At 37.9% G+C, this 11,517-nt stretch overlaps 1 pseudogene; it reads left to right on the top strand.

Moving 5' to 3' along the window:
* The first annotated feature begins 770 nt into the window (after window positions 1–770).
* Window positions 771–1,271, top strand: LOC125355392 (annotated as a pseudogene).
* Window positions 1,272–11,517: the final 10,246 nt, after the last annotated feature.

Raw genomic sequence — 11,517 nt, 5'->3', positions numbered from 1 at the left:
CACACAGGTTGTGGAAATTGACCATGCTATTTCAGTTGTATGACTCAAACTCTCCGATTCTAGTGTTTATAGAGCATAAACATAATTCTGAATAAAAGAATGTTAATTCTTTACTTTGGGTAAATATATATGCTATATATGACATAACATATGTGTTATATGTATATCATAAACATATATAACAGCATATAAAATATGTTATATGTTATAGATCCAACATCATATCTTGGTATAGATATACCCTATACAAATACATCACATATAATCATATAAATTATATATCATATATAATTATTAGTGTTTAAATAAGATTTTAATTTTATATTTTAGTAATCACATATGAATTTAGTTTAAAATTCTATGTACAATGTTCTTACTTATAGTGGTTCCTATAAGTAATAATAAAGCAATTGTACTGTAAAATGTCTCCAAAATAACCAACTAGTTAAGGGAAAAAAATTAGGGGTATTTCAATCTACTTACAACGATAAGTTCAACTCCCAAGATTCACCTCCTAGGGTTTATCACTGTGAATGTGAATGCTGAGTATTGTTTGCAGATGGGTAAGTATGGAACACATGTGTGCCCATTTATGTCTAGATATGTGAAGATAAAATTATGAATAACAGATCAAAATTTATGGTTATTTCATAGATGTGCTTGGAGGTTTCTCAGGCGACTTCAACAGAAAGCCACTTGTTGAGGAGATTTAATAGTTCAGTTCTTTGGAACTCATAGAGATTAAGAGTTGAGAACACCTTTTCACCAAGATGGCGCCCAAAGCGAAGAAGGGAGCTCCGGCCCCTTCTAAAGCTGAAGCAAAGGAAAAGGCTTTGAAGGCCAAGAAGGCAGTGCTGAAAGGTGTCCACAGCCACAAAAATAAGAAGATATGCACTTCACCCACCTCCAGCGGCCCAAGACGCTGCGGCTCCGGAGACAGCCCAAATACCCTTGGAAGAGTGCCCCGAAGAGAAACAAGCTTGATCACTATGCTATCATCAAGTTCCCCCTGACCACTGAGTCAGCCATGAAGAAGATCGAAGACAACAACACACTTGTGTTCATTGTGGATGTCAAGGCCAACAAGCATCAGATCAAAAGGCTGTGAAGAAGCTCTATGACATTGATGTAGCTAAGGTCAATACCCTGTTCAGACCTGATGGAGAGAAGAAAGCATATGTTGGACTGGCTCCTGATTATGATGCCTTAGATGTTACCAACAAAATTGGAATCATATAAACTGAATCCAGCTGGCTAATTATAAATAGAGATTTTTTTCCACCAAAAAAAAAAAAAAAAGAGTTGAGAACAGCTTGTCAAGTCCTGAGAGAGCTAAAGGTTTCATTTGGTCTTCAGTGGATTAAAGGGAGGAATTTGTTAAATTTCCATCACCATTGGACATAACTTGAAGTTGTACAAATCTTAACTTTCTACAAATTTCTTATTGATATTTGAAAACAATAAAACTTTATTATAATTGATGTGACCTAGGGAATAAAGTTTCTGACTACAAATATTGTCCTTAGCTCACGCTTGCTTATTAATACAAGGATATATACATATTCATGTATGTATGCCATATATATGTGTGTGTGTGTATACATATGTCTCCAATAGGCTTGTCTTGGTTTTCATGGAGCAAATTAAGATGAGATTTGGCAATTAGGCTAGCAATCACCTTGATAAAAATAGCTGACCAAGTGTTTTGTTTCATAATGTTGTTCTGGTTTTCAATTAGTTCAGTTATTACAGTTCCTGGATTAATTAGGTAATTTTCAAGCTTAGAAACATCTTCTTCAAGATACATTCCCTTCTTATGCCTCTATTGCTATGTAGCTCTTAGATGGATTGATTCTATAAAGTTCAGTTCCCAAGATTCTTTTTTTTTTTAATTGATGGTTCTAGAAACTTACCTTCAGATCTATAAAGGTTGTTACCAGTCAAAGAATGGTAATTCTATGTCTGAGTTGTTTCTCTTGTCCACATGAATGTATGTGAGAGAGAGGAGGAACATCAGGTACAGAGAAATGAGCTTTTGGGGAAGTGAACTAGGGCAGCAATAAAGAGCACAAGAAAGGGCTCTGTCTCTTTAATGAAGTTCCTCAGCTTCTCTGCTACTGCCTTCCCAGGTTGTTTTGAAGTTTCTAGTCTTGGGAAAGGAAGAAGGCTTTACGGAGGAGTAAATCCTAGTCAAGGAGGAGTCAGTTCCAGCGGCTGATAGAGTTGCTCTAATTCTGCTTAAAGAGCACTTCCTGGCCTTGGGTCATGACCCTAAACAGGAAGTGTCTCTGAGTTCTTCCAAACATGGCATGCAATGAGGGGGTGGAGTTTTGCACACAAATACCCAGGTGCCAGCCATCCATGTTTACAAGGGATCAAGAGTAGGTCATTTAAGGTTAAAGATATACCCTTTCTTCTCACTCCTAGTAGCAAATATTATCTTACACCTAGGTGAAATACTGACTTTAACTCCCAGAGCTGTCTTTGGAGTTTTTCTTTAATTCTGCCCAAGCCTACTCTATGACTTTTAACAGCTTCAAATGACTTTATGAATAAGATGGCTTAAACTTAGCTTCTATCTATGTCTGATTAGGTTTCTAGAGAGGGAAATTTGAAGTCAGAACTTTACTTTTTTGTTAGTTTCTCAAATGCAGCTGATATTTGAATATAAATTGGTGTTTGAGTACAGTTGTGGGGGGGGGGAAGCAAAACAAAACAAACAGCAACAGAGTGGCAAGATGTTTAAGAGGTCATGACCAGCCTTCTTCCTGAGGATGCATGAATCACTAGCCCACTCCATTACTCCTTCTCTCTGAACTGCTTCATTTTTTTCACCTACAGTCATTTGCTGCTTCAGGAAACAATAGTTGTTGGCTGACAGAAAACTGAGTCAGCTCCACACAACCAGCAATTTCTGCCACTTGTCTGTGAAGTATGGACTATATCTAGTATGAAATAGACTGCTCTATTGAGAAAACCGTGAGAAAACTGTGTTTATGGCTTAGTTTAAAAACAAAGCTGCTGTGTATGGTTCACCTAGCAACCATCAGCTTAGTTCTGTGTATATCTAGGGGTATCTGAGGTTCCTTCAGTAACCAGACTTGAAAATATCGTGGAATGTTTTCTGTACATCACCATTTCCATTCATTTAAGCAAGGGTTGATTAGTATAAATTATTTATGTGAGCACTGTATGTGAGCACTGGGAACTACCTCCCTTTACAGCTAGGCAATCTGTTAGAGATTTGCTATTATGGTGGTGAAGGGAGAGAATAGTTCATTTTGTGAGTCATAAAGTTTTAGTTCTTGCTTTTCTATGGAAATGATCTCTTAGTGAAACACAAGATTCTTGGGCAAAATGGAAATCCAAATTCACAAACCTGAATAAATACATATAATAAAAACAAAATTCAACCATCTCTGATAATCTCATTGGAGTTTAGAAACCATCTTCTAAGGTAGAAAACTAGAATTTGAGGAAGACTGGCTTGCTCATGTCTTCATTTGATTTCTAACAAACCATGTATGTTTGTCACATCTCTCATGAGGGGATAAAGTGAGTGAAGAAAAGAGGGGAGACAGAAACACTGAAGGTGTGTTTTCATACAAGTACTGCATTTTGCTGTAGTGTGCACAGGGAGCTTGAAGGATGATCAATAGTTCCTCCCAGGTAAATAATGATAATAAATTTAGCTAGTAATCTAACTGCTTCTCATATGTTAATGAATTCAAAGCTCACATTAAACTTTTGAATGAGGCCACTATTATGAACTCAAGTCTGCTGTTGGAGAAACTGAGGAGCAATGAGGTTATTTATCAAACTGTGAAGTAGAATAGCCAGAAACTGAACCTAGATGATAGCATTCTAGGCGGTACATTCTTAGTCATTGGGCTCAATGACTTCTTTTTTTTTTTTTTTTTTTTTTTTGGCCAGTCCTGGGGCTTGGACTCAGGGCCTGAGCACTGTCCCTGGCTTCTTCCCGCTCAAGGCTAGCACTCTGCCACTTGAGCCACAGCACCGCTTCTGGCCGTTTTCTGTATATGTGGTGCTGGGGAATCGAACCTAGGGCCTCGTGTATCCGAGGCAGGCACTCTTGCCACTAGGCTATATCCCCAGCCCCGCTCAATGACTTCTAAAAGGTTTAGTTTTGTGTTTTACAGAGTTTAATCTGAAGTTCGCTTGCAGTAAACTTTCTTAGGGTGCTCTTTTATATTTACTTTCTTCCTGACTTAGGGTTATTTATTTATTTTTATTAGGGAGCTTCTTTAAAAAGAAAATTTCCTTAGCTTGGACATCAGAATCTCAGATAGTTAGGCCTATATATTTGTGTTTAATATTTTGCACACTGAAGAATTGGGGAGTTACAGACCTGGAAAGTGGGGGAGACTGAGAAAAAGTCCTTTCAGTTTTCAGGGCCCCCAAAAGGTACAGGTGACGCTCAGGATTTTGAGTGTGTGATATCAACTGCAAATACAAATAGCATTACTTCTTCCTTCCAGGTCTGGATGTCTCTTATGTCTTTTTTTGGCTGGAACACCCAATGCATTGAGAAAGGAAATGATGACAGGAGACATTGTTGTTTTATTCCCATTTCTTCAGGTATTGAAGGGAAAAGTTGAGATGATTGCTATTCATCTATTGAGAGCTCACTATGACGCACTGTAGTTTGGCATCTTCCATTGCTGATCTGGATTCCATCATGCAATGTTCACATGCCAGATACACCAAGCATTCTAATTCTTTATAGACTTGCAAATGTGGTCTTCCTCTCAAGGAACCCTGTAGAAGAATTGGGCATATACAGATACTTATCAGTCTCTACTCAATGGGCAAAGTCCTCAGTTATTGCCCTCCAACACACCACTGTTTTTCTTTCTTCTGTGAAAATTTGTTGAAGTAAATGAGAAACATTTTCAGATTAAACGTGTGTGATTTGGTACTGAGTCAGGATACTACATTGCCTGGTACCTAGCCCAATTTATTTATTTATTTATTTGTTTGTTTGTTTGTTTGTTTGTTTGGCCAGTCCTGGAGCTTGGACTCAGGGCCTGAGCACGTCCCTGGCTTCTTTTTGCTCAAGGCTAGCACTCTGCCACTTGAGCCATAGTGCCACTTCTGGCCGTTTTCTATATATGTAGTGATGGGGAATCGAACCCAGGGCTTCATGTATATGAGGCAAGCACTCTTACCACTAGGCTATGTTCCCAGCCCCATCTAGCCCAATTTAATATTCTCTCTCTCTCCCCTCCCCCCCCCGCTCACATGTGCGCGTGCCCTGCAGAGCAGACCAAGCTGTAAAGATAGCATAGTTCTTTCTGAGTTCTGTCAAAGTACCCACAAACAGCACTCTCATATTGATAGAAATAACGGCTATGACTGTCTAAATTACCTGCTCACTAGATGGTGTAAACCAATCATTAATGGCATATATACATTCTGTAGATTGAGAATGCAGAAGTCCATAAAATTAAATATTTTGTGCCATGAGGTTGGGTAAAAGACTTGAAGGGTAGAGCTAAGATTTCCTGAAAGTTCATTCTGTGGCAAGCGATAGTTGATGCTGGTTGTCTGCTGAGACTTTCACTGAGGCCGCTGGTTAGGTTTCTATGTGAGTCCTAGGATTCCATCCAAAATAGACCCTCGTTGTAGTCTACTCCTTAAAATCTAGTAGCTAATGTGGACTCTATTCAAGGAAAGAGTTTTAGATGCTGTCATTTGTGGGAAAGTGTGAAGAAATGTATAGACATATATATTTGTAGACACAAGCTATACAAAGAGCATAATATCTAGTATTTATTGAGTTCTTATGTGTCAGGTCTACTGAATACATTTTGTGAATAAATTAGTGTTCTATGACCCTATAAAACAGATACTATACTATATTCCCTATATTACACAGGGAAGGTAACTTGCCTAGAATATAACTTAATGCATTAAAACCTGGGCTTCTTACTATTGAACATATATATGCACTAGTATTGTATATTTCTTAATATAGTGTATTGCTAATTTTAGGAGGAAATCTGTTATTTTCCAAGTGTTTTCCATGACCCAAGTTGCAAATGTTTTCTATAGCCTTTAATCCTAGCTACTCAGGAGGATGAAACATGAGGATAGAGCTTCAAAGTGAGCTCCAGCAGAATAGTTTAAGGAACTTTTCATTGCAATTACCCAGCAAAAAAGTGGGATTGAAGTTGTTGCTCAAATGGTAGAGTGCGAGCCTTGAACAAAACAAAGCCAAGCAAGAGTACAAGGCTGTGTGTTCAATAATTCATACTGCTACTCCCTTAAAAATAAAGATAATCACTCAACTTTATCTCTCCACCCCATCCTAGTTAATCAGGATGGACACTTCCTTGGATAAGGCCAGTGTTTGTAATAACCTCAAGGTCTGGTCCCAAAACTCTGTAGATCTGCTATGGAGATACAGTTTTGTGACTATGGGATTCTGCCTCATAGAACCAGAATAGAAACGTAGATGGGCAGAAGAAAGACACTCAGAAAAGTCAGAAAGCCTCCACAGGAAACAGAAGCTCTGATTAAGCAGGAATGAAGCAATTGAGAAAAAGAAACATGTGGAGATAAGAGTACTTATGAGCAAGAGCATTAAAAGTAAAGGTAGAGAGTAGTGTCCTCCAGTATAAAGAAATAAAGCAGGTAAATAGAGGCCAAAGTGAAGAGTTGAGATTGAAGATTAAGCCTACGGTGTTTAGCACTTAGTGATCTTCGGCCAGATTACCACTGACATCCCAGCCTGATGTGTCCTTAAACTAAAGCTTCATCATCTTAACTATGAGTTTCTTTCTGCTCCTTCTGACTTCAAAACCCTTATCCATAAATTGTGACTGATAAGTCATGTGGCTCTGGGTATGTCAGCTCACTCCTTTACATCAGTTCCCTCGGTGGTAGATGAGGTTTGGACCAGATGAGGTCTAAATTCACTTCCCAGTTCTGACGTTTGTTATTTTAACTTTGGCATGAGGAATTTTGGTCATAGATAATTTCCCCACATGCCTTATTTCCAGTCCCCTCTCCAAACACAGATTGATATCCAAATTGAGAGTTTTGTCTCAAATGGAATGCAATCGCAATGCCAAGGTGCAAATGAGCCGTGTGGCAGCCTGGGCAGTCCCCACTCAGGCTTGCCCAGGATCGTGTGGTGCTTTCTGTTGAGACAGCTGGAGAGGATGTGTTCTGACCTTGTCTTCTCTTATTTCTTAAGAGTCCTTGTTTTCTAGAGAGATGAAAAATAAACTTGGGAGAGTTGCAAACATACTGATGGGAACTGAGGTGAAATATACACAGGCTGTTGAGGTTGGTGTGGTCAGAGGTGACTGTGCCGCTGACCAGGAAGGAAATGGTGCAGGGATGGATTTATAGACTCTGCTTAAAATTCTCTTTCATCCAAGTAGGAGTTATAGTGGAACAGACCAGCATTTGCATTTCAGAGACATGGAAGAAATTAAGTCAGAGAATTACAGATTCACAAGTGCCCATCATTGGGAATCTGTATTAACCTTTGCCCTCTCCCAATTCCATCTGCCACCTACCTTTCTTTCCCCATGAGTCTGAGTTTGGAGAAAGCTATGGGCAGAACTCCAGGCAAAACATTTGAAGACCTGGAAACAATTCTGTAAGGGTGTGTGTGTGTGTGTGTGTGTGTGTGTGTGTGTTTTGTCTGGTCTTGGGGCTTGAACCCAGGGCCTAGACACTGTTCGTCCTTGAGCTTCTTTGTACTCAAGGCTAGTGCTCTAGCCCTTGAGCCAGAGCACCACTTCTGGCTTTTTCTGAGTAGTTTATTGGGGATAAGATTCTCATGGACTTTATTGCTTAGGCTGGATTTGAATCGTGATCCTCATATCTCAATCTCCTGAGTAGCTAGGATTACAGGCATGAGCCACTGGTGCCCAGCAGAATTTTTCTAACTAGAGTTTCTTAGGGTTCTTGGTTCTTTCACTGATATTAAAGATGCTACTTTTTTTTTTTTATTCTTTCACCATAATTCTGTGCCAGTTAATGAGCTACTGGGCTCTATCATCTATACTTCCTCAGTCAACCCATTGGATCCAGAGAAATATTATATTTACAGAGAAATTCAAGTTAACTCTTCTCATTGGGGCCATCAAGGAGTTGTTCAACATATGATGATTTATTGAACAAAATAACATCCGTGAATGCCTTTAGCATTTACTTGGAGAGTACAGTACCAGAAATGCACTGAATGGTATGAACGGTACCCTTGAGGGATGAAATTGTTAATGGACCTGCCTCTGATAGTGCTGATTGAATGCCAAGACATTGCATGAAGTATAAGAGGGGGTGAGGACCACAAAATGTTTGCATGAGGGAAAATTTTAATGATCCATTAGTAACGACTGGATTGTACTTTCCTGCCATATGCCCTCTCCCACTCAGTCTCTCCATCCTTTCCCTGAAATCTTTCACTAAAACTTTTCAAGTTCTCTCTTTTTGTTTTTATCTGTACATGTCTTTCTTTTACACACACACACACACACACACACACACACACACACACACGTAGGAATTATGTTACTAACTGGACTGGGAAAGCTAAACTGAGTTGAGTGGGTAAGAAGGAGCTTGCGGTCTTCAGGAATTCATTACATAAAATGTACCCTAAGAATGCATAAAATGCAATCAAAGGACATGAGGTGAAGATTTTTTTCTTTCTTTAATTTCCTTCTACCCTATTCACAGAAACCTTATGACTGACTCAAGGGCTGAGGTTGATTAAATAAAAACTTGAAATCCAATGAAGAAACCGTTTTTTTTTGTTTGTTTGTTTTTTAGTATGTCAGGGGACCTAGATTAACAAATAGTAAAATTCAACTCATTGCTCACTAGCCAGAAGATAATATGAGAATTACCAAGCTTGAAATTTAGGGATCTTTCCAAGTTGACTTTGACTTAAGTGTGTTACCCCTGGAATGGAAGTTTCTGGAGAGTAAAGACTTTCAACAGTGAGAGCTGCGGTATATTATAGCTCAAGTGGTAGAGCACTTGCCTAGCATTTATAATGTCCTATTTTAAACTCCAGTACCAACAGAAGAAAAAATAAAAGATTGTTGGTCACGATGGTATTTCATGTCTATTGTTTTGATTCTGAGGACATTGTGAGCCCAAGGGTGGTCTGATACTCTGTTTAGTTTGAGAATTTTTTTGTTAGTAAGCTGGATCATTCAGTTAATTGATGGAATAACATACTGGCTAGGGTTTGGAGGATCAAACTGTTTGTATTCACAGTGGTACATCAGAGCTACTGGCCACATTGACTTCCCTGTGTCTTTGTTTGCTTGCTTGGAAAATATGAGTGACATAAAGATAGCAGGAAATATGCATAGAAAGTTTCAGAGGTTTACTGAAAGTTCCATGTAAAATGAATCAAGCTTTCTATGTTACTCATTTTTACAAGACCAACAAAAGGAAAAACTGATATTTCTCGTCTGTCCCTTTCATTTTTCTTTCTCTGAAAAATTACTAGTCAATAAAACCCAGAAGATTAGATATATTCAACTAGGTCGCCTGAACTCTGAAAGTGTGGCCCATGCTTTATATCTTTTAAGCAAATACTATGATGTAGTTTCTCAAATGGATTTATAACACGTTTCTTTTCATAGTCCCAATTCCACTGAAACCTCTAGGATTAAATACATAACCTATTTGCATACACACATTTTTTAAAGTACCACTGGTAAGTATTAACTAAATATCAGCATTCCCCAAGTGTAAACCTTCCACTGCAAATTCTACCTTCTTTTAAGATTTTTTTTTCAGCAAATGGTCAAGAGTCATTCTATAAGATTAATAACCAAAATGCAAACTGAAGAAAATCCCCTCCTGAGGCTCAATCTGCTGTCCTTTGGTTTAATTCACTTAGGAATAAGAAGATCTTAGGAGAATGTCCAATACAGCGTAGCTATCAAACATTCGGTAAATACTCTGGTTGACTTTAATTAGTAGTGATTATCATGACACTAAAGTGATTGCTTTTTAAACATTTTGTCCATGCAACGGACAGGGGTGAAGAGGCAGCTGTAATTGTCTGAAAGATAAGTGTTATGGTTTAGAAAGATGTGGTTGTGAAAGATGCTTCATCAATCTTTAAACAGATCTAGATTTAAAAATTCCATGGTGCAGGAATGGAAAAGAGAATGATGAAAGGGGTGACATTGATCAAGATGCATTGTACTTATAAACTGATTTGTGGAATGGTAACCTCTTTGTTCACCTACTTAAGGATAATGAAAATATAATTTAAAATTTTCCACAGTGCAGGAGTAGGAAGGAGAGAACAAAGGAATCAAAGTCAGGGTTGCATCAGTAAATCAAGAAGAATATCTTTAGAGGAAACAAAACATTTTCTTCCATAATGTCTACCCTTGGAATGCTATGTTGTTGTTTAAAAAATTATTCCCTGTATTCTATGCATAATCTATATCACACACACATGCACATCCACACACATATGTACATACATACACATAAATGTAGCTATTATAAAGGTCTAAACTGAATAATTTCTTTAAGAGATATCAGGTTAAGCTACTATGCCACATTAACCATACTATAACTTAATAGGCAGGTTAGAAAATTAGAGATAGTCAAGAGACAATCTTGAGGAGAATTATTATTTAAAACCTTGTGAGGTTTTCCTGTTCTCTTATGTAGGATATAAGTTCTGTGAATAATATGGTGAAGGGGACATCTGGGTAAAGTGGGGAACAATTTTAGAATCTTCATTAGAATGGTGCAGAAGCACAGGTGCATAATGTAATTATTCAATCTACACTTGATTTTGTTGCCAAGTGGGGCCAGTTGGTGTTTCTAAGGATTCTCCTTGACTGACAGATCCCAAGAACATGAGCACTGAGGCATGTAGCATGACAGGGTGACTGCGTCTGTTTCCAAAATTTGAATGAAGTCCTAAAATTCAAAGAGGGGATGACAGAATCAGTATTACTAATGAGGCAATGGAAAAATTCACATGATAAAAAAACAAAAGGGAATTAAAACTGAGCTAGAAAATAAAGTTGAAATTCAGAGTAGGAAGTTTTACTCCAGTCAGCCTCCTTTCTCCTTACAATCTCCATGATTAAGGAAACTGGATGAGGGAACCTTACCTGCCTTTCCTTTTAGATATTAAGAAGCTGTAAACTTGGTTTCCCCATTATGTTTCAAATGTTCCTATATTATATTTGGCTCACAATAATGTCATGATCTCTTTTTTTGCCTTCCATCCCTTATTAATCAGCAGCTTTTATTGAGATTCTTTATGCCATTTTCATAAGTAGGTACAATGTATTTTGAAATCATTCACTTTCCATATTTCTTTTTCCCCTCTCACTTTTCCTCATCTTCCTAAATGGGCCCATAGTTAGTGTCATGTATGTATATACCTAAATTTACATATGTAGGTATATGTAAATAGTAAATATTTATGAATATGTACATCTTTTAAGTCTTGCTTCCACATATGAGCAGAAACATGCTACTTGG

This window comes from Perognathus longimembris, chromosome 1, assembly GCF_023159225.1.
Source record: "Perognathus longimembris pacificus isolate PPM17 chromosome 1, ASM2315922v1, whole genome shotgun sequence".
In the NCBI taxonomy this organism is placed as follows: domain Eukaryota; kingdom Metazoa; phylum Chordata; class Mammalia; order Rodentia; family Heteromyidae; genus Perognathus; species Perognathus longimembris.
This window is presented reverse-complemented; position numbering and strand designations above follow the sequence as displayed.